At 41.1% G+C, this 24832-nt stretch overlaps 1 protein-coding gene across 5 annotated transcripts in view; it reads right to left on the bottom strand.

Annotated features, from left to right (window-relative positions):
* Window positions 1–23338, bottom strand: part of DLGAP1 (DLG associated protein 1) — a gene marked incomplete at its 5' end in the record, with an annotated part of 693962 nt that extends 670624 nt beyond the window's left edge. For 4 of the 5 annotated variants that reach the window (XM_080685502.1, XM_080685519.1, XM_080685518.1 and 1 more), the window contains one exon: window positions 22752–23338. The remainder of the gene's footprint in view (window positions 1–22751) is intronic. The other variant, XM_080685513.1, reaches the window with a different exon arrangement.
* Between the last annotated feature and the right edge of the window lie 1494 nt (window positions 23339–24832).

Raw genomic sequence — 24832 nt, 5'->3', positions numbered from 1 at the left:
CTGAGTTCTGGCACCCTAGGATTTGAATTTTTCAGCAGCCACAGAAGGTGGCTTCTCCCTCTGGGAATTTAGCAAAGCCAGATGGAGAATTTTTTTTTTTCTCATGCAGTTCAAGCTAAGATTTGACTTTAAAATCAAAGGGCATGCAGCATTATTCAATGGAAATAATACTGGACTGCATATTAGAAGTCAACTCCCAATCATGGCTTCAGACACTCACTGGTTGGATAATTCGGCCTGTCATTTATGTCCCCTAGGCCTCAATGAATTAATCTGTAATAAAGTGCCAGAAATGGACGAAAGCTCTCTGGGAACCAGCACAATATGATTTCTGTCTCAGCATAGTATAATTTTACCTAATTTAAGTTTGCTCTTGAGAACTATTTTTTTTTAACCTAATAATCAACTGTTAACATAAAATGTTCAAATAGCTTGTTGAAATCAGTTACCAAAACCAAACTTGTAAAGACCACTTAGTTCTTCCTGGGATACTTTGTTTTTGAAGAGATTAGATGGAAATGGTATGATACATATAGTGATGGGGACACATATAGAAATTACTAATTCACTTGATAATCTAATATTTATGAACTTGACACTGTTCTAGTCACTGTAAATATAGCAGCCTTTATAGAGCTTACATTCCTGTCACAGCAAGTAAGTACCTATTCTGAAAGATGACAGCAAGTATGTTCTTCATCACTTTCACCATTTATTCCATAATCTCATCACTGGAACCTTGAAGCATTTTACATGTTAGAGATTTGGGGACATAAACGCCTAATTGACTCTCATATAGTCCTTCTTCAGTCACTTCAAGAATAAGCTAGTATCAAAATCTGATGGGTTCTAGAGTGATAGTTCAGCTTTAAAAAAAGTAAGTGATTCTTTGCTGCATAATGAATAAAATCTAACTCTTTAGTTTATGTGCCAAAGCTTCTCTACGATGTATATTTTGCCACACACTGTATATTCCAGCCATCACAAAGTAATGACTGCTCTCTACATGTTTAGTCCTTTTGCTTACTCACACACTTGAGCCTGGCTATGAAAGTACCCCTTTAAAGCTCAACCCAAAATGTATGTCTTTCATAAAGTCTTCTCCATTCTATTATCTATTTTATGAATTGAAACTTGTTCTTCACTTTGAAAGCATTATGTTCCTATACAACAGCATTTTCCTCTGCTGCTTTGCATCAGAGACACCCATCTATCTACTTGTCTCTCCAATGTGAATGTAATGCCCTGTCTGAGGTAGCAGAATTCAAACACCATCTATGGCAATTGGCTACATCTATAATTTAACTCTGAGGTTTTTATATATTTAAATGCAACTGCTCCAGATGTTCTACAAACTCGTAATTCTTTAATTACAGTAATAAAAACACCCTAAACAAAAATTTAATTCTAGAGAGATGAAAGCTGCCTACTTTATAAATTCTTCATTTCACTTCCATCTTCCAACACATTCATAGCACCAAAGCAAGGTAGCAGCAGGTCACAAGGGGTGGGACCAGGAGAGGTGAGGAAAGGCTATGAATGCATGAACAGCTCAGGGTGCAGGGGCTCAAAACTCTTATAGGCAGATAACAGAAATTAAATGAGTTAGATGGTTAGAAACCAGAAGACTGCAGGAAAGGTAGCCAGAATGACCAGCAAAGAAGCTCAAAATATGCAAGATGATTTAGGTAACAAAAGGGAAGGTCAGAAGCTCAGAGAAACATCGCCGGGGGGAGGTATGGTGGAGAGTTCCCAGAGAAGTGGTCTAGAAAGTGCACAAACATGGCCACACATAAGGAAGACTCTAGTAATGATCCCGTTTCAAGCAGTGACCTATGTTGTTTCCTCTATGCAAAAGTCAATTCCCAAGCACAGTTGAGTGGGACCTGCAGGCAGAGACATGCATACCTAGCTGGAGGTAGGAATCTAAAGGCCAATGGTTCTGATTCTTATCATCCATCACAATCACCTAGCAGGCGTCCTCAAACTATGGCCTGCGGGCCACATGCCGCCCTCCGAGGACATTTATCCGAGGACATTTATCCAGCCCGACAGGTGCCACTGCCTGTCCTGCTTAGCAGCCGACTCGTCCCGGGCCCGCAGTGTGCATAGGAATTTGTTCATAGTTGTTTTTTTAAAACTATAGTCCGGCCCTCCAACAGTCTGAGGGACAGTGAACTGGCCCCCTGTTTAAAAAGTTTGAGGACCCCTTGAGAGAGCCTGTTAAAACAATGATTTCTGAGTGCCACTCTGAGTTCCTCATTCAGTAAGTCTGAATGGGCCCAAGAATGTTCATTTCTGAGAAGATCCCAGATAATGCAATGCTGCTGGTCCTAAAACCACACTTTGAGAACCACTGCTATGGGTCATCAGTTCTTATACCTAGAACCATATGCCCTAGACAAGCTTTGTAAATGCTCATACCTGAACCTAACCTAGAGATAAAGCTTAGGATGGAGCCTGTGATCATATATTTTTGAAGTTTTCTGGATGATTCCAATGTCCACACATGGTTGAGAGTTGCTAATACTTATGGATGTAAAGTTAAAGGATGACAAATTAATTCATTTTTGGATTCAACATGGTATCTTTCTGAAGGGGAACTGGCTTCTCTCTTTAAACCTATGGATTTAAATTCTTCATGGGTCTACTAGTGGTTACGTTTATGTTTAATTAAAATACTCTACTTAGCACGGCCAGCATGGCTCATTGGTTGAGCATTGCCCTATTTATGCGAATAAAAAATTTAGGTAATATCAATAATTCATAAACTATCATAGAAGTTTTACTTTGTCTTTAGGAAACAAATGATAGATCTAACAATAGGAGGAATACTTTGGTTTTCTCCATCCATGCTGTCAGGACTTAGAAAAAAAATTTTTTTTTCTGAAACAACCATAAAGCAACTGAGAGGAAATTCAATAAAGTTACTGAGGAATGACAGAACAAATGGGCAGGTTCATTTCTGGAATTGTATAAGGAATATTGACTGACTGAAATATTGGCAATGATTTTTTTTAATCCTTACCCGAGGCCATTTTTTCCATTGATTTTTAGAGAGAGTGGCAGAGAGAGGGAAAGACAGAGAGAAACATTGATGTGAGAGAAACACATTGACAGGTTGCCTCCTGCACGCACCCCGACCAGGGCCTGGGCCAGGGAACAGGGAGGAGCCTGCAACCGAGGGACAGGCCCCTGACTGGAATCGAACCCAGGACCCTTTGGTCCGCAGGCCAACGCTCTATCCACTGAGCCAAACCGACCAGAGGGGCAATGATTTTTAATGTAACTTTAGAGGTGGGGAAAATCATTAAGTCCCTTGCAACATACTAGCCAAGTGAGACCCTTCAAGGTAGGAATAATGTTTTTGAGCTCTTCTGTATTTTTTCAGAATTACTAAATAATTGATCAATTAATAATAACTAATGTAACATATTATGATGGAATGATCTTAATTTTGTTTACCAATTTCTCTTAGTTGTCTAGTACATGTTTTTTAAAAGATGTATTTCTTTTTAGTACCGTTATATTCTGTCGTCAAAATAATGGACTGTCCCCTTTAGAAAAACAACTAAAAGCTTACACAACTTTCTTTAGAAGATTTACACATCCACCAGGTTCTACCCATATCTCATGTGCAATTTCTACAACATATTGCCAATTTTTTTTTCTATGCTGGTCCTTTGTGTCTCAGTATCAAACATAGTACATGGCAAAGAAAGCATCAATAAATGTTATTAAAGTACTAGATTGATGCTAATAGGTCCTACATTAATTTACCTCCTTAGAAAATCATTTTGGCTATCATATTTTAACCCATGCTCCTTAAATGTGTTCACAACCTTTATTTATTCATTTGTACTAGTATATATATAGAGAGAGTTGTGATGACTTGAAGCCTGGCTGTCCAAGATTTTCAACTCAAGGCAACTGTTTAAAATCTCTCATGCTTTCTCCCAATGATCAATCACTTACTCACTAATCCCACCTCATTATCTCCATTCTCCCCATTTATTTTTCCCTTCATCACTTTCTTTTTTTAAAAAATATATTTTATTGATTTTTTTTACAGAGAGGAAGGGAGAGGGATAGAGAGCCAGAAACATCGATGAGAGAGAAACATCGATCAGCTGCCTCCTGCACACCCCCTACTGGGGGTGTGCCAGCAACCAAGGTACATGCCCTTGACTGGAATCGAACCTGGGACCTTTCAGTCCGCAGGCCAATGCTCTATCCACTGAGCCAAACCGGTTAGGGCCCCTTCATCACTTTCATCAGACACCCTTTCTAAGAGTGTATTCCAAAGTCCCCCCAAGAAATGCAGTTTATCTTCAGCTTCCTTTATTATACTTACTACTTAACTAGTTTACATGAAATATGCCAACCTTCCTTCACAGACTTCCCAGTGTTTCAAAATTTAACTGTGGATCCCCCGCTTATCATTACAATCCTACAGTTTATAAAGGCATTCTACTCCAGTGGGTATTTCACTGAAACTTCCACGTAACAACTCTCACCTGAGATTACAGCTCACAGAATATTAGTATTTGAAGAGAACCTCAAAATCACATGGTCAACCTGTCTGTCAACTGACACCTGGGTAAACTGAGACCCTGAGAGAGGTACATATTACATGCCACAGAGTACTCTTGCTGGCAACCTATAGAGAAGGAGACTCATATGAATGGACTTAAAAGGCTCAGGAAAGAACCACTGCACACTTCCTTCCCACCCCTGACATCACTCATTCCTCCTCTGAGAAACCATCCCAGACCCTCTCCTGCTGAGTTGAGTACCCTCCTCAGTCCTACCACAATGCCCTGTAATACCCCGTCATCCTGCTACCCTCAGTGGATTGAACCCTATTCTGTTCCTTCTTTCTCACTAGCCTGTGAGTTCACTGAAATGGGGATGATGCCATTTCTAGTGATGGGCCAAGCACTTATTAGGAGCTGACATATTCATAGAACCCAGACTTAAGACCAAAGATTTAAGCACAACTTCTTCAACTAAAATGTAGTTAAACTCTCTGTTCAAACATGCCCTATTATTATAAGCAAGAATTTTAAATTACTGAGTGCTTTGTTACCTCACTTTCATTCTTTGGGCAAATATTAAGAACCAATATTCAACAAATATTTTTTAAGAAGCTCTATGCTAACCAGGATGCTGAGGAAGGAAATAATGGGGACAGGTTGAACTACTTTATAAATGGTGGTCAAGAGTGGCATTAATGAAAAAAATAACAGTCATGTGAAAAGCAGTTGTGAATAGGGAGGGGGCAAAATTCCAAACAGATAGAACAAAATATCTTTAAAAATATTAGTTAGCCTTACTTCTTATACTTAAACATATATGACTTTGTAATGTGAACTACTTAATTTTAGTTATAGAAATTATAATAAAACTGGTAGCCCATCGCGTGATATCGCGTGCAGTAGGCTGCCTGCCGCTTCCGCGGGAGCCGCCAGAAGCTGTGCTGCTTCCACAGGAGCCAGGAGGGAGCCGTGCCGCTTCCATGGCAGGCAGGCCCGCTGTCTCCTCTCCAGGCCTGCGCTTAGCCACAGAGGCTGCGGGCCAGCCCCCGTCCCCCAAAGGCCCTCCACACCTGGGGCGTCGCCGCAGTGATGAAGCAAGCATTCTGCCAGGCCGCTCACGCTGCCCGCTCTCAGCGGCAGCCCCCCCAGGACTGGAGACTCTGGCGAGGCTGAGGGGACTGGGCGACACCATCTTGTGGCTATGGGCACTGCCATCTTTGTGACGGAGTGATGGTTAATCTGCATATTACCCTTTTATTAGATAAGATGTTTTGACTAATATATATTCCATACATGCTTATAGAAATTAACTTTAAGACTTGTCTAATATAAACTAATTGAATTTGGATTTCAATGTGGGGCACCTGTAGATTGAAAAATGGCCAAGCCTCCAGACATAAGATTCCCTGTCGTCAACAGATTAATCTATTACTATTAGTATACATATTACTATTACTAGAACCAGTCTAGAATCTTCACAAAGTTTATGTCCTTTGTCAATTAAACATTCAAATTCATTTTGAGTCAGGAATGTAAAATAATTCAGAAGAAAACAAAAGCCTTGGAAATAATCTTTATGGAAACAGAGGAGGAAAATGTAAGGTTTGTTGCCTGTGACACAAGAACAGCAAGGACTTTATAATGGGCATTCACTACTCTAGCAGTTTGTACGTATCCACCTTCCTTTCCACTTCTGTTAATTTACACGAGCCACACATCTCGTACCAATATTAACTTATCTGAGGAAGGGATGCTTATAGAGTCAACTTACCTTTTCCTTAAAAAATTAAAGTTAAAAGAATATATAGTGGCATTCTTGTATTCCACGGGCCATTTGAATCACCTTGCTCTTGAGTTAAGGATATAGCAATGCTGATTTGTCAATGTCTATGTAAACCGCCTGAAGTTTTTAATTCTCTCCAGCTGAATTGCAAAGAATCCTGAGGCAGCGAGCACATTCTTTCAGGGATATACTAGGAGGATGATCTAACACAGTGGTCGGCAAACTGCGGCTTGTGAGCCACACGCGGCTCGTGAGCCGTGGTTTGCCACTCTGTTGACTAATGAGTTTGCCGACCACTGACCTAGACTCTCGATTCCAATAATTACAGGCTATTGTTGTTCCTTGTGATTAAGCCCCTATCCCAGTGGTCGGCAAACTCATTAGTCAACAGAGCGGCAAACCGCGGCTCGCGAGCCACATGTGGCTCCTGAGCCGCATGTGGCTCCTGAGCCGCATGTGGCTCCTGAGCCGCGGTTTGCAGACCACTGATCTAACAGCTTTTTTCACCTTGCCATTAAAGTCCTTATCGCATTGCCAAAGGTATGCCATGTTTGCTGTGTTCCTAGCTTGTGTCCTTATGGCAAACTTCACCGGTCTTTGTGTTTGTCTTTGAGGGATGTGCTCATTTATCCTTTCAAATAGATGACTCAGTGGGAAGCAGAGAGCTGAAGTTCCTTTTGTAGCCTGCAGATCCTTTCCTGGAAAGAAGGGGCTGACTTTCATCAGAGCAAGCAGATGGTCACACCCCAGAAGCTCCCACAGAGATTCACCTCTGTCACACAGAACTTCTCTGACAAGTGGGAAGAGGCAGGTGGAAAGCAGAGGGGAGCCAAACATGCTCTTGGTTTCAATGCCTTCAAAATGCCTGCATCTTGAAAGAACCCACTGAAGCAGGCACTACTAAAACACAAGGTGAAAAACAAGCTATGGAATTTTTTTTTTAGTTTTATTTTTATTATTGACACTATTCCAGATGTCTTCATCCTCCACTTCGCCCACCTCCATGCAGGGCCCTCCCTCTTCTCTCTGGCCATCACCACAATGCTGTCTGTGTCCACGGTTATGCATATATGTTCTTTGGCTAATCCCTTCACCTTCTTTCCTCCAGTGTTCCCCTCCAACCTCCCCTCTGATAGCTGTCAGTCTGTTCCATGTTTCCATGCCCCTATTCTTATTTTGTTCCTCGGATTATGTTGTTCATTAGATTCTACCTATAAGTGAGATCATATGGTATTAATACAATGGAAATTATAGAACAAAGTAGCTTCACCTTCAAACTAGAGGGTTGTGATATTAGCAGAAGTAAACAGTAATTCTGTCTCTATTGTGTTCTCCACCTATGAGATGTATGGAAACAGGAGGCAGGAACTGAAGAAAAATAAGGGAAGTGTCACTTCAAGAATTTCCAAATAACCACCTCCTGGGCCAGCCAGGCTGTGAAGTGAAACAATTTAAAACTAGAGGAGGGTATATCTTGCAGGCACCTGGAGACACTGAGAGCAATCAGTTTTGCAATCCTGCAGCTTACTTGATTTCCATTTCACTCTACAGTTTCTTGGATGCTTACCAAATGCCAAGCACTGGGTTAGGTCCCCAGGGAGCACAGAGCCTCATGTTGACAGGCCTCTGTTCAATTACCAGCTCTACCCATGGTACTTCTGTGGTCTGAGAACATATTCTGTAAAGCATGATATCACTTTCTACATAGGGCTTAGTAACATAGAAAGTATTCAATTAGAAATGTAATTACTATTATTATTACTAGAATTATTATTACAGGGATATAAATTTATAAGAAACATGCCTTATGTTACAGTTCATAGTCAAGAGGGAAATTAAAAAAAAATAAGTAGCTACAATGCAATAAGGTAGATACTGTTTCTGAGGAATATATAGACTGCTGTTAAAACAAAAAGGATAAAAGAATGACACAGCAGTGAAAATAATCCATACCTCTCCTAGAGTTTGTTAAATCCTAAAGCTAGAATATTTCAAGTGAAGATCTAATTTTTTTTAAATAAAAAAATCTTATTTCCTTCTATCCCAGAAATCTATCAAAAAAAAAACCACAAAAACAATACTTCAATAACCCCTCTAGCCTGGTTCTATTTTTTTTCTGTTATTCTTATCCAACATTCTAAAAGAAGCATTATGTTTATTGTTAGTAGTCTGCGTCCTGCCACTTGAATGTGAACCCCACAAGAGCATGCCTTTTGTCTTTTGTCCTTGTTGTTCAAGACTGAATTCAAAGGACCTAGAATAGTACCTGGCTTGTACTAGTTATTCAATAAATTGTTGGTTGATGATGCATGCATGCATAAATGAATGAATGAATTGGTAATTCCCATCAGCTAACAGCGGGCATCTTCAAGATCTAAAATACATAGAAAAAAATATCTGGCAAAAATGACCTCAGTACAGAGGAATACAGTTCTGTCTATCACTCCTAACTTTCCTAACTTACTGACATCTAACTTACAAGTAACCTACACATGTTGGTTCTCTATGCAGGGCACAATGTGGACAATTGAGCTATTCTGGACTTTCCTTCCTTCACTCAAATTTAAATAAAGGGAAGTAGTTTATATAAACAAAGATATTTGAGAGTTATTAGTGCCTGTGTATAAGATCCCTTGGCTCTCTCATTCTCTCACCAGTTTCAGGTCCTGGATCAAGGGAAACCAGACCTCTGGGGTGGTACTTGCTATAGCCTGAGCGTCACACAGGAGATGCCTACTTCTCTGGCAGAAGGGGTGAGGTATATTCCTGGTCACAACTTAGGATTTCTTTTCTCCTATAGGGCACTGAATTTTTCATTAGAGTAGTATTATTTTGTTTGTAGGAAATGGGTAAAAAACATTTAGACATTTAAATTTAGAAGCCAGCCACCATGAGATAAGACAATTTCTATGTGATAATTCTGTTTGATGTCTAAAAATATTCAGTTTATAAGCATACCTTTGAAATACACCTTATCTGTAAATTAGCATTGCCAATATTTAAATCAGATTTCATGTGAGTTTATTAGCTCTCTTTGGACCATCTCAACCCACTTTATGTGGGCCAACATTTCTACCCAAAAGGAATTCCTGAAAGAATAAAGACTAAAGGAAAACTATTTTGTATTTGGTTCTATTGAGTTTTAAACCGAAATCACAAGATATGAAATATTGTGTTACTATATCAAAACCTATACTACCCAAATAATCTATATATATCTGCCCAGAAACCTTTCCCTTAGTGAAAAAAAAAAATGGGGAATTTTCCCACCTATAAATCAGTAAAGTTTTCATTCTATTTTGTATTGGTTTTCATCTGCTGAGCCCTTTCTAAGAAAGAAACTGTGAGCTGACTGAAGGCACGTGACATGAAGGCAGAAGATAAGCCACAGAGCAGAGAAAGTGGATGCGATCAGAAGTCTTGTGTGTTCCACCTGCCAATGTACATCCACCTCTGGGCTCACCTTGACTATTATGAGACGCTCCTCCTAAGGGTCAAGCACAATTGCTTCTTTCCGGTTAGCCTCTGGATTTTTTCCCAGATCTCACCTTCCCTTAATAAATATTCATTCTGACCAGACTAAATTAAAATTTCCATTCTAAATGTTGCTTTAGAGGCACTGATTGTTTCACAATTAAATCTCTGGGGAGAAATACATGACTGATTTTTTCTGTAGTCTCCTCACAGCATAGGGTGCCATGTCAGGGCTGGGCTATAGGAGCTGTAGGCCTCTTTCCCTATAAATGCAGCCCAGGAAGCCTATGGGAAATACTGAAAGTTGTACCCTTCAGGAACCCAAGGGCATGCCCTGACCGGTTTGGCTCAGTGGATAGAGCGTCGGCCTGCAGACTGAAGGGTCCCGGGTTTGATTCCGGTCGGGGGCATGTACCTTGGTTGCTGGCACACCCTCAGTGGGGGGTGTGCAGGAGGCAGCTGATCGATGTTTCTAACTCCCTATTCCTCTACCTTCCTCTCTGTACAAAATCAATAAAAATATATTTAAAAAAAAAAGAACCCAAGGGCCAGGGTGCTTAATAAATACTTGCCATTACTGCCGAAAACGGTTTGGCTCAGTGGATAGAGCGTCGGCCTACGGACTGAATGGTCCCAGGTTCGATTCCGGTCAAGGGCATGTACCTTGGTTGCGTGCACATCCTCAGTAGGGGGTGTGCAGGAGGCAGCTGATCGATGTTTCTCTCTCATCAATGTTTCTGACTCTCTATCCCTCTCTCTTCCTCTCTGTAAAAAATCAATAAAATATATATTTTAAAAAAAAATACTTGCCATTACTGAATTTGGTGAATTGCTGTCACTGTTACCACATAATAAAGAAAAGTGAAATAAGTAAGATATAGGAATGTTCAAATAGGTGAAGAAAAATACTTCCTGACTAGACAAGAAATTGTTTAAGTTCTTTAATTGGATCTACTTTGATGTAAAAAGATGGTTGGCAGATTAGTTCTTGCAGATAAAACATACTGTTAATAATAGGATTTTATTAATGCCCACCATTGAACTAGATACTTCACATAGGTTGGCAAATTTAATCCTTTCAAAAACTCTGATATGTAAGTTTAATTATCCTCCTTTTTCAGATGAGAAAACTGGGCTCAAAAAGATTAACTTTCTAGTCATCCAGCTAGCTAGATGACTGAACAGTAGAATTAAAACTGGGGGGGCTGGGAAGGACAGGGGCAACATTCCTACCTGAAACTCACTGCTCATATCATGAATCCGATGGTCACCTTCCAACAGATAATGCCCTAATCAACACCTCATATTTCATCTTTTCATAAAACTCAGTTTATTGTTTCCCAATTTGCTGAAGAGACATGCCCAATATGTCTCAAAAAAATCAACATGACTTAAATAGAGCTCAATTTTTCTCACTACAAATTAGCTCTTTATTCCAAACTCTTAAATGTTCTAGCAATGTCACTATTCCCAATGTCCTCACACTCCAAATTTCCACTCAGCCTATGCCATCTCCAATAAAAAATAATCATCATCGCCGAAACCGGTTTGGCTCAGTGGATAGAGCGTCGGCCTGCGGACTGAAAGGTCCCGGGTTCGATTCCGGTCAAGGGCATGTACCTTGGTTGCGGGCACATCCCCAGTGGGAGGTGTGCAGGAGGCAGCTGATCGATGTTTCTCTCTCATCGATGTTTCTAGCTCTCTATCCCTCTCCCTTCCTCTCTGTGAAATATCAATAAAATATATTTAAAAAAAAAATAATCATCATCAAAAAAGACTGATCTGAACAAAATAGGTCCAGTGACACAGAAGCATGGAACAGACTGTCGAATCTCAGAGGGAAGGTAGGAGTGGGTTGGGTGGGTGGAAAGAGAACAACCAAAGAACTTGAATGCATATATGCACAACCCATGGACATATACAATAGGATGGTGAAGGCCTAAGGGAGTGGGGGCAGGATAGAAGGGATCACTGGCGGGGAAATGGGACATACATAATACTTTCAACAAGAAAGGTATTTTTAAAAAGTAAAATAAAATAAAAATAAAGCAGTTGTTATACATTGAAAAACCACTGTCCTGCCTACTGGGGTTCAGGCCTAGGAGAGAAACAGAAGCCAATGCATCTCTTAAAGGAGCTTAAAATCTAGGAAAAATATTTAAAATGCAAACCATAAAGTAAATGATCCAGAAAAATGTAACTGGAAGTCGGAGGAGAGTTTATCCTGGGTAAAGTGGTCATAAATGCTTCATGTGAGAGGTGAGATTTGCCTGGGCCTTGAAAGAAAGAGGGCTTTGAAATAATTATTTTAAAATGAATCCTTCTCATTATAAAATGCTCAAACTGTATAGAACAGTGGTCGGCAAACTCATTAGTCAACAGAGCGGCAAACTGCTGCTCGCAAGCCACAGTTTGCTGACCAGTGATATAGAAGATCATGAAGTGGGGCGGGCCCTGGTTTTTCTTTTCCTAGGAATTCAAATAGATAAGTATTTGAATGCATGAAGTACAAAGAAACAAAAGGAGAGGAAAGAGGCCAGCGCAGTCCGACAAGCAGGGGTGGCCATGGTGGGGAAGAGGTTTGATGTTAGGGACTAATCACAAATGCAACTGAGCAACAAAGGGAACCGGCTGTGCCTTCACACATGTGTCCAATCACACATTTGAAGGCCAAACAGAGGCCAGGTATGTGCTTGGATCCGAGGGACACAGGGAGTAAAAATGAATGTGATTGTTACCCTTGTAGTTTCAAGAACAAAGTCTGAGGAGTCTTACCATGACTTTGGCAGTTCTTTAAAAAAGTAAATCTAGATGCATGTGTAATCAGAAGGAGACCCTGGAGTCAAGAAGTCCCATTAAAAGCCTTCTATATATTTCAGGCATAAAATGACTAAGTTTTGAAGCTGCTGCAGCAGAATCTTAGAGTACAACTACTTCAAACTCTAACTAAATGAGAAAGAAATTTAAGACCTAGAGAAGTTATGAATTAAAGGCTTTACAAAATAACCATTGAAAAGAAAGTCTTGAAAAACTAAATGCAAAAACAAAACTTTAATAGTTTATGAGATGTGAAAGGATGGTATCTTTTATCACTTCAGAATTGGAAAAGATTTCTTAAACAAGATAACTTCTCTATACCATAAAGAGAAGAATAAAAAATGCAAGTTTATAGCATATATCAATTATACCCTATAATAAATAAAAAAGAGAAAAGTATAAACCTTTACATTTTTAAACAATCTTTTTGTGCCTGCGTTGGCAACACATATAGGAAAATTAGAATGATACAGTGGTTAGCAAGGCCCCTGCGCAAGGATAACACGCAAATTCATGAAGCGTTCCACATTTCTTAAATAAGGAGACATATGTAATACTTTGAACAATAAAGTTAAAGAAATAATAATCTTTTCATTCAAAGACATAAAAATGAAAAAAAAAAAGCCACCAGTTCAAGCAAAGATAACTGAAGTGCATATTACAGAAAAACTCTTGTATCTAGAATATATACATAGCTCTAATAAATCAGTGCGGTTTTAAAAAAAGAAGTGGACAGCATATATAACTAAGCATTCCACAGATACCTGATTACTAATCAAGATAGGAAAAAAGGTCAACATTACTAGCAGTCAAAGAAGAACATATTAAAACTACAAGGAGATATCACGCCACATCCATAAAATTGGCAAAAAAATAAATAAAATGTATCATCAAGCGTTGGCAAGGATATGGGGGAAAAAAAGGAGCTCATAGATTGCTGATGGGAGTATAAAGAGGCACAACCCTTTTTGGTAATTTGGCATTATTTGCTAACTGTCAACATATAAATCCCATCTTTCTACAATTCCACTCCAAAGGAGATAGCCTAAGGAAAGGATCTTCTTTGTTAGCATAAGGAAGTATACATATGAATGTTCAAAGCAACCTTGCTGGAAAATACCCTAAATGTCTATCAACAAAGATTGAGACATTAATCATGATATATTATTCAATGGAATACCATACAGCAGTAACAATGAAAAAATAAAATCTACATGAATGAACAAAACATGAATCAATTAAAGCAAGGGGAAGAAGACTACAAAAAGCATGTTACTATTTACACAGAGTTTAAAAACAGCATAAAGCAAATAAGACTCTACTGCTTAGGTTCATATACGTACATAGCAAAGTATAAGGAAATGCATGGCAATGTTACACACAAATTCAGTATACCGCATAGGTACCACTGAGGGGAGACACGCTTGGAGAGAGAGTACATTGGGAATATTAACAATATACATACTAATTCATACTTATTTCATAATCTAGGTGGTGCTTATTATATTGCTATTTAATTTTTTGGTGTTAGTGAAATATTTTTTCTATTTTATTCAATAATTTTTCATTAATAATAAATAATTGAAAAATAGTTTGTGACACAGATACTGAGTAAATGGGAGAGAGCGAAGAGTCAAATATTACTTGAATTTTTTTCAAAATATTTCATGTCTTCTTTTCTCCCATTCCTACTTCCCTAGACCTGATAATCATCATTTATTCCTCAATAAGTGCAACAGCCTCCTAATGCTTCTCTCTGTCCCAATCTAGTAGTAGACTCATCTATTTCCATCAATTCAAGAGGCCACTTGTTCATGTTACTGTCCACTCAAAATCTTCTAATATTGCTATCCATTCTGAACATTCTTATACAGTCATTGCAATCCTCCATAGTATATATTCATCCTTCTTAATCAAATTCATCTCCAGCCCTAATTAAAATGCACTAGAGGAACTGGAGCAGAACACCATCCTCCTGAACCAGGGAAATGTCAAGTTAGTTTGCATCTATAGGTCTTTATTTTTTTAATCTTTATTGTTGAAAGTTACACATGTCTCTTTATTTCCCCCATTGACCTTTTCTAACCCGCCTCCACCCCTGGCCCCAGGCTTTTGCCACCCTATTGTCTGTGTCCATGGGTTATGCATATATGCATACAAGTTCTTTGATTGATCTCTTCCTGTGCACGCACCCACCCTCCCCCAAACTTCCCTGAGATTCCACAGTCTGCTCCATGCTTCTATGTCTCTGAATCTATTTTGTTCATGAGTTTATTTTGTTCATTAGATTCCACATATGAGTGAGATCATGTGATACTTATCTTTCTCTGACTGGTTTATTTTGTTTAGCATAATGCTCTCCAGGTCCCTCCATGCTGTCTCAAGGGTAAGAGATCCTTCTTTTTTACCTCTGCATGGTATAAACGTACCACAGCTTTTTTATCCACTTATCTACTGAGGGGAACTTGGGCTGTTTCCAGATCTTAGTTATTGTAAATTATGCTGCTATGAACATATGGGTGCTTACATTCTTTCTGATTGGTGTTTCGGGTCCTTCAAGATATATTCCTAGAAGTGGGATCACTGGGTCAAATGGCAGTTCTATATTTAACTTTCTGAGGAAACTCCATATGGTTTGCACCAGTCTGCATTCCCACCAGCAGTGCACTAGGGTTTCCTTTTCTCCACATCCTCTCCAGCACTTGTCATTTGTTGGTTTGTTGTTGGTAACCATTCTGACAGGTGTGAGGTGATACCTCATTATCCTTTTAATTTGCATCTCTCTGATGATCAGTGACTTTGAGCATTTTTTCATATGTCTCTTGGCCTTCTGTATGTCCACTTGGGAGAAGTCTAGTTAGGTCTTTTGCCCATATTTTAATTGGATTGTTTGTCTTCCTTTTATTGAGTTGTATAGTTCCTTATATATTTTGGATATTAACCCTTTATCAGATGTATCATTGCCAAATATGTTCTCCCACAGCGGAATCCCTTTTCATTTTGATACTGTTTTCTTTTGCTGAGCAGAAACCTTTTGTTTTGATGTAGTCCCATTTGTTTATTTTTTCCTTAGTTTCCTTTGCCCTAGTTTCCTTTGCCCTAGGAGATGTATCTGTAAACATATTGCTATGAGAGATGTCTGAGATTTTGCTGCCTATAGTTTCTTCTAGGATTTTTATGGTTAAACAAATTACATTTAAGTCTTTTATCCATTTTGAGTTTACTCTTGTGTATGGCGGTCTAGTTTCATTTTTTTGCATGTATGTGTCCAATTTTCCCAGCACCATTTACTAAAGAGACTGTCTTGACTCCACTGTATGTTCTTGCCTCCTTTGCCAAATATTAATTGACCACAATGGCTTGGTTCAATTTCTGGGGTTTCTGTTTTGTTCCATTGATCTATATGTCTGTTCTTATGCCAGTACCGGTGCATCTCTGTCTTTGTTAACAACCTTCTGCCTTATCAGAAAAGCCAACCCTTCTTTCACTTAATCCTTACCCAACCACACTAGTCCAGCTTAAGACCTTCTTTGGGAAGCATTATGATCCCATTCTTTGTGGAGCTCTGCCCCTCCATAAAAAAAATAAGAAGAAAAGTATGATTTGTCCCAGATATTTGAGCACTTAGTTTTATTTTATAACACATTCTGACAAAGCACTTCTTTTTTTAAATATTTTTATTGATTTCAGAGAGGAAGGATGAGAGAGAGATAGAAACATCAATGATGAGAGAGAATCATTGATTGGCCCCCTCCTGCACAACCCCCACTGAGGATCGAGCCTGAAACCCAGGCATGTGCCCTGACCGGGGAACAAACTGTGACCTCCTGGTTCATAGGTTGACACTCAACCACTGAGCCATACTGGCTGGGCACAAATTACTTCTTAAGAGTGCATCTTAATCTTATCCTTTGCATTAAATGTTAAGTTTCCCAAGGATTTGAATTATGTTTTGCTCTTCTGTGTTATCCACACTAATGATTTACTGGAAATATTATCATTGTTTTTTGTTTGCTGATTCTTCGAATGAATATATTCAGGGCAAATATCTAATATCTGTAATCTAGATCCCTTAGGATTCTTAAAGCAGAATATCTAAAGCATAGAATAGGTTAGAATGTATCAAATGCCTGGCCAGAAATGAGTATAAAAAATCATGGAAGTACCTAGAAGACTATAATTCCATATAATTTTAAATGGTAGGTTTCAATTTCTCCTGTGAATGAGAGCCTAACTAACACCTATACAGAAATCGACCTCAAATCAAAGAGTCAGTTGTAGCCACCACCCTCTATCCCACTACATTTGTCTCTCATCCCTGTCATCTTTCATTCCTCAGTGAACAGTTGTAACCCTTGCATATGCAAACCCTATCCTGCCCCTATCTCTGTTATCCCTTGAACTTACGGTCTCATAAACAAAAAAATGAAATACGAAACCAAAATATAAATATGTAGCAGATTCAATGGAGGCACAGGAAGGAATACTCAACCCGATGGGGTAAAGTTCATGAACGAAGTTTGAGCTAGGCCTTGAAAGGCAAGGATACATTCAATGTGCAGACAAGTGGAGTGGTGAAGCTATTAATGTATTGAGTAAGAAGGAATCTTTTTGTGCTTTTTAATCCTTTTCTTTTCAGCCCTGTGTCTACCAGGTATGTTCAGAGTATGCTTAAGGGCAAAGAGTTTGAGACTGCAAGGAGGGCCATACAAAGCCAAGTAATGCTACCCTTGGAGTTATGGTCCTTACAGAGTTGGACCATTCTCTCACTTGTTTATTCCCTCAACCAATATTTATTTAAGTGCCAGGTTCGGTGCTAGGCAGTGATATTTAGTGAACATGCTATAATTAGTTCTTGATTTCCTGGAATGCACAGTTCAGCGGGGAAGGTAGTCTATTGGATAATCACAAAAGTCAACTCATTATTTACTATAAAAGGATCACACCAAAATATATAGAGCACTAAAACTGCATTCAGCTGGCGGGCTTTACTGACTAAATGACTTTTCAGCTGAGGTTTAGGAAAGAAGAAATAATGTGAGCAGTGTTGCAGGGAGAGTGGGGGAAAGACTTCTTATTCAGTTGCATAGAAGCTACAGCGTCAAATAAGTCTCATCTGAATGGGTAGGCCAGGGTTCACACAATAAACTTCTAAATGTTTTACAGTCCCAAGGTTCCTCTGCTGACTATTCCCTGTTTGAAAGGAAAATGAAAACGGTTCCTTTGCCTTCTGGGTTCATGTCTGGGAAAAGAACTTTTAAGGAGTAACTGTGCCTTGTCTTTTTGCTAGAGTAGTGCGATGAATCATATCAAAGGATAGTGTTTGCAAAGTCTGAGACAAGATCAAAATGCCATTTTCCTCTGAAACTGCAGTGTATGTTTTGTAAAGAAATCTCAGTGATATCTAGCAGGGAAATTTCTAGTCCAGAAATATATTTCATACTGCATTTCCCCTGAAATAGAAACCAGGAAAGGTAAGGTCCCCTGGGAAAGTTTATAATCATGGAGTTAGAGTAAGGGTTCATGCCTGTCCTCCTATCATATACTCAGTCATTCTCCAGTAGCAGAATGAAAAGGGAAGTTACTCTAGCAGATGTTTTCAAATTAGCCAAAACCGTGTCAGCTGGAAATGTGCCTAGAGAGAGACCTTCCCAAGAGCTGCCTAAGGGAGTCATTTAAATAAATGTATCTGAATCTTCCTGCTGCAAACCGGGATGCACAAACCAGGGGGATGAGCAAGTCCCAGCACAAATCCTCCTCTCCTAAATGCTTATCCACAGCTTCCAAAAGCCCTCTACTTTGCTGAATGCTAAGAAGACCTGGCAGGGCTAGGCAGTTAACACACTGCCAAATCACACTCTTCATGCTTGCTTTTGTGTTGCTGCTTACAAATCTGATTTTACAAATCTGAAAAAATTGAGAAAAGATACAGAAATTGTCAATGACAACAGATGAGTGAGCTATGGTAAGTGACTATGAAAATGCACAGTTTAGTTTCAGGCGATTGCCAGGACTGTGGGTTTGTGTCTTGACAGCAGATCCCAGAGCATTGAAACCCAGTTCACAACAACCCCACATGGGTCAACCACAGGCTAGCTATGTTGGTTCTCAACTACCCAAGAAAAAGCCCAAGATTCTGGGCCAATGATCTGTGGATATATATATCCAGAGGGCTTCCTTTATGTGGTGTGTCTTTTGAAGTGGGATGTCACTTTTTATCCAGGCATCATCAACTACAGGAAGGAGAAAACAATAGTCAACACCAGCCAGGAGAAGTCTTAAGCCAATAAAGGCAGAGAATATCTCCAGTTTCTCACTCGTATACCAGTTGTCAGGCCCCTGCCATTTGCTACAGTGAAGGATGTGACATTGATGGGTCATCACATCTCATATGCAATACCAACCTCTGTGCAATCGGAGTAAGAAAGAAAAGACCTCAAAGGGAAGTCATTCACCATTTTAGCCTCCATATAACCACATCTCAACTTCCTTGTTCTCAGTCCCATGTTTTGCTCTGCAGGATTGTGTGTTGCAGGGTTTCCAAAAAAACAAGTAGCATATATATATATACAAATGCTGCCATGCTTTATGCATTAATGGTATATTATATATAGCAAATATATATTTTGCATAAGCCAGATAGTATGTGTTAGAAGAAAAGGAACTGGTACGTGGTATCTCATACAATGAGTTGTCAGTGAATGTTTTACTAAATTAAAGTAAATGACTGAAGATGAGTTCTAAATCCTCCTCTGTGCTTGAAGAATGTTTTAAATCTTCCTAGGAACAACATCTTTTGCAATTCCTGATGGACAACACATCCAGAGAAAATCACCTTCACTGGATAGTAACAGGCTGCAAATGCCCCATGATAAAAAAAAAAGGGGGGGGAGAAGACATTTGGGGACCACTGGAATTATCCCTGTTTCTGAAAGTAGAGAATTATAAGCCCTTAGATCTTCTGGAAATAAAAGAGACAGCCCAAGACATGGGGTGCTTTTGAACTTCCAACTGTCTCAGCAGCACAAAGGTTTCTAGAATGTAAGCAAAGCCTTCTTGTGATTGTGTTTTAAAATAAAAATATACAAAGAGAACAACATACCACAGACATAAGGCATAAGATTTAAGTGTGGGAGGTGAGGATTGGAGAAAAGTGTTTCGATTTTCAAAAGTCCTTTAACAGCCTTCCTGTTAAATGGTGCTCCTTTAGCAGGAGAAAATAATTGCCAAAGGAAAAAGAGAAAAGAAACAAAAGAGCTTACGAGTACATCATTTCTTTAAATTAAGCATGGAGAGGCAAGTGTGGTTTCTATAGAGATGAAACCTTCATAAAAATCTTCCAACTGAATATTTCCTAAGAGGAAACAGATCCTTCGGCTTGGAGCAGAATTGCTCTGATCAAGGACGGGACAATTTGTGGGAATGACCAAGAAGGCACCATAATGTGAATTTGAATCTATCATAGAAATGTCACTATAAAGATATACAGCTAGATAGCACTTTACTATTTTGTATATATTTGAAATACAAAATCAGAACGCTGAATTCTTCGTTTCCAGAGAAGTTTCTCTTCAGAGAATGTGGTACATGTCTCAATTAAGTTGTAGCTGAACTACTACTATGCTACTAAGTATGCTAAATGAGTAGACAGTAAAACTTCAATTCCCCTCTTCCCAATATCAATTTTATATTTTAAAAGATCAATCTAGATGGCTATATGAAACAAAGGCATATACACCCAATGGAGTTAAATCTAAGTACATGTAAGTTGTATTTCCAAGTGTGATTCAATTGGGCTCTTGTGCTTAAAAGGACTTAGAAAGTAGAACAGCACGTAGTTTTAGGCTATTTCTTTTTATGGGCTCCATAATATTTTGAAAGAAAAGTCTTGATTTCAATAATCATTCATATGGTTTCCCAAGGTTTTCATCCTGGCAGAACAAAGTTTGTATTGAAGAAGAAATTAAAGATACTAAATCATGAAAATATCCCATAAAGATAACTCATATGTATTATTCCCCCCAAGCACAATTGTTTCTGTGTTTTATAGACACATATAAATTTTAAAAAATACTCCATATTTGCAAATCCATTTAAGTTTTCCTCATATAAAGTAAACTAATACTTTCTCCTCAGGGAGACAATATTAAAAAATCAGGGAATTTTAGATCTGGAACTAGGACTATTTGAATGCAGTGACTTCCCTACAGCACCTTTAAACTTTGAACTAATAAATCCTAAGGAAATGAATAACAAGGCTATTGACACCAGATTTCTATGAACTTTCCTATATCATGACAGAATATGATTTTCTGAACCAAGTGTATCTTTTATATCCAAAACATTAAATTGCATACATTTTAGATAGATAGACTGAATATTTCCTTAGGGCTTTGAATTTCCTTTTTAAAAATATAAGCAAAGAAAACTTTATCCTTCTGACAGTAAATTAGGATACTTGTAACATCTCTTGCCTTCATGTCATTTCCATTCAAGTTGGGAAAAAGACTATTGCTATATATGCAAAATTAGGTAGGCCAGTGCAAAGCTGTTTCCTGCCACGAAATCCTGCTATAAATAAGTCAAAAGGCAGTGAGCACCTTTCTGGTAACAACAATTTACATGGTGTGGTGTTCGCATTCGGTCCTAAAATCACTTTCCTAGTTCTAAACACATTCCCCCTCCCAGGGTCTGACAGCAACTCAAATTGTTCCATCAGCACTTTACAAAGTCATTTGCGAGGACTCCCAAAGCTAAAGATCTGTCTTTAATGGGTACTTCTATTATACGTCTTTCACCGTGTAATTCCATAACTTCATGTGCTATTCCCGGGTGAGACAGGGAGCATCGATCTCTCCCACAGCGGAGCCAGACTCACTGTGTCAAGCGTGTACAGTCTCGCCTGAGTCCATAAAAGAAATAGCATCTCACCTACGGGGGTCCCTGTCCCGACTGTCTCTCCACCTCAAATGCGTTCCCCTCCAAAAGCCTTCCTCTTCTCAGACAGAAAATCCCGCAGCGCTCCTGGCCAGGAGGGAGGCGAGCCCAGGAGCTGGGGACAGGCTGGTGCGCAGGCATAGGCATTCAATGTCTTGGACACCCGAGCAGCGAGCAGCGGGCCGCCCCTTCCCATGCCCCCTCCCACTCACTGCCACCCCACCAAGCAAGGGCAGCTCGCCTTGCCCGAAGAGCGAAGCAGCCAGAGTGCTGAATGCAGGGTCTTCATCCCGCGGGGCCCTGTGAAGGTCCGTCCTGCAGCTGCAGCCGCCCCTCAATGAAAGTGCAATTTGTTATCTCTCCCGGCCACAAGGAAAGGTCCCCATTTGGTCTGGGCTCCAACCCCGCTCATTCAAGTCGCTGAATACTGGGTCTCATCGGCCGCCACCCCATTCGCCAGGAACTCTCCAGTAGGACCCTGGGATGGGTGTGTGTGTGTGTGTGTGTGTGTGTGTGTGTGTGTGTGTGTGTGTGTGTGTGTGTGTGTTGCTGTACCTCGATCTCACCCGTGCCTCTGTCTCTCTTTGTGCCTCTGTCTCTCTGGCTTTCTCTCTTGCGCGCACGCATACACACACGGAGGAGGCTCCGCGACCAATGCCAAAATGTCACCTAAAAAGCAAGTGCAACAACTTGCTTTGGAAACGACTCAGGAGTCGAGCAATCCCCTGCACTGAGCAGCCCCCTCCTCCCCTGCAAGGTGCATTAGGGGTTGGGGACGCGGAGGGGTGTGAATTTGGCTCGCGGAGCTGACCAGGAGTGGGGTTCTTCTCCCCTCCCCCTGCCAGGACCCTGTCGCAATTAGAAATCCATCCCCTCCCCGGGGCCGGGAGAGCGGCTAGGACAGCTCGCCTGGAGAGGGGCGCGCCAGCCCCGGCATTCCCGGGATCCTCCGGGGGCCGAGCCGGGAGTGCGCCCCAGGCAAAGGGAAGTGGTCCCCGCGGGGGGCGGGGGGCAGGGGGCGGGCGGCCAGGAGCCCATCCCACATCCCTGCCCTGGAGAGAGAAGCAGAAATCTCGCAGCGGGCAAGACACCTAGCGCGCCACGACCTAGCGCGCCACGACCGTGGCGGTGGCGATGTCCTGGGTTCCGGGGGCCGCCACCACCCGTTCACGCCCCAGCTCCCCGGCGCAGCCCAGCGTTACCTTGCCGCTGCTCTCAGTCTGGCCCTCGGTCCTCCCTGCGACCGTCTGTCAGTCCCAGGAGCTTCGGACGGAGGATGAAAGGGGTGTCCTGGGTCGGGACAGGCTCTCAGTGGGGTGAGGGGAAGGACTCGGGAACAGAGCCGAGGCGGCTGCGGCCGCTCCTGCCACTGATGCTGCCGATTCACCGGGGCTCCAGGTGTCGAAGAGGCCGTGTCCTCGGGATCTTGGCGACCGGAGCGCAGCGCTCGCCTCTGGCGCAGAGACTGAGCGCGGGGACACAGCGAGCTGGGCTGGTCACCCGCCTCTGGGTGCATGTTAATACGGTGGGGAGGAGTCCCGCGCTTCCTCCGCCCAACCACCGGAGCTGGCGGGCGGGCGGCGGCGCCGGGAGCTGGCCGCTTCCATCCGCCCCAGCTACCCCGGCACGGCCACTGGCCCCGGCCCCGGCCCAGCACGTGCGCCGTGGCCGGCTGGAGGCGCCGGTGTTCCCCACGCGTGCCCTCGGCCTGCGGGTGCTGCCCGCTCAGCCTCCGTGCTGGCAAGTGTGCTCACACCCGACTGAGAGGAAAGCCCCACCAGCCGGGGATGGAACCGGGAGGCGGCCACCCGTTAGTGGGCGTGCCCATCCGTTCCCTCCAGCAGCGTCCTCGTCCTCGGAGAAGGCAGCCCTGCTCCTAACCTGGCCTTCTTTAGGGAGGGAATTAGGAGCTCACCACACTCTCTATGTCCTCTTCTCGTTATCCTCGAGGTCCCTAGTAGAATTTTTTAAGAAGTAATCGCCAGAGAGGAGATGGAGTAGTGGAAAGAATCTAGACTCACAAGGGCCGACGTTAAAACCCTATGCCATTACTTTCAAACAATTATTCCTCAGAGCCTCAGTTTCCCCATCTATACCACTACAGTTCTTGAACGTGCGGCTTAGATTGCACAATATACTATATCCCACCGGTTCCTGTTTGTATTATTCAAAGGGTAATCAGAAAAACAAATCTGTTTCTCCTGTTCTCTGACCTCAGTAAACTTCCCACTCCCCACCCCAAGTGCCTTCGGAAGCCAGACTCTTTCACAGAGTCTGAGGTCCTCACCTTTCTGTACTCTGAAAACAGTACTTAATCCTTGTGGCCTCAGGGTTAGAATAGCGATAAATGGTGTGACTGGGTGAATTGTGATGAGGGTCAAAGAGAAAAAAAGTCAATCAAGTATTCATTGAACTTCTCTAGCCACTTAAGTACTGATGTTCAAGATGACAATGATAATAGTTAAAAGTAATTGTGGTCAATCACTGTGTGCCTGTTTCCCGGCTACTCAAAAAAAGAACAGGAGAATGTCCTTTGTGCCACAGCTCCCACAGAGAACATGATGCCAAAGAGTATATAATCTTCTTTATGTAATTGTACCCATAAAGTTATAGCATAAGATTTAGCATCTGCTTTGTGTGATATCTAATTATAAATATTAATAGAATATTCTTTTTTCAAGAAAACAGTTCTAAAAATGCAGGGAAGTGAAAAACAGTTTCCATAAAGATATGACTCAGAAAAATAATCGCTTTTCTGCAATTTTACTGAGTGATTTTCCATTACTAAACACTCAAAGAAATGGAGGTAAATCCTCAGTGTAATAAGTGACAGAAACCAAGTATCGCTAATTTAAGAGAAAGTAATTTATTGGGAAGATATTGAAAGTTTCCATAGTTGAAGGGAGGGTGTTAGGTTTGATCGAGCAATTGAATCGATTCCCCTCCCCCGGGAACTGGCTTTTCAGGCCATTTCACTATGGACATTCTCTTTGCTGAGACCACATTTCACTTGCTGTGACCGCATTCCATGATCTCCCCTCCAGGTATGCACAGAGAATTCTCCACCCAGAAAAGCCCACCAAAAGTCCTTTAAAAGCCACTGACTCCCTTCACTGGGTGCTGGAGCCATCCAAGCTCAGCCACCTGGTGTGCCAATGATCGAATAAATTTGTAATCCCTCACCATTCTGGCCTCCTGTGTTCCTCCTTCGCGACCTAACAGAGGGCTGGAAGCAATCTTGGAAACAAGCAGGGTTTGAGATAGTACTGGAGGGCTAGGAAGC

This window comes from Plecotus auritus (genome assembly GCF_963455305.1).
Source record: "Plecotus auritus genome assembly, chromosome: 8".
Classification (NCBI taxonomy): Eukaryota; Metazoa; Chordata; class Mammalia; order Chiroptera; family Vespertilionidae; genus Plecotus; species Plecotus auritus.
This window is presented reverse-complemented; position numbering and strand designations above follow the sequence as displayed.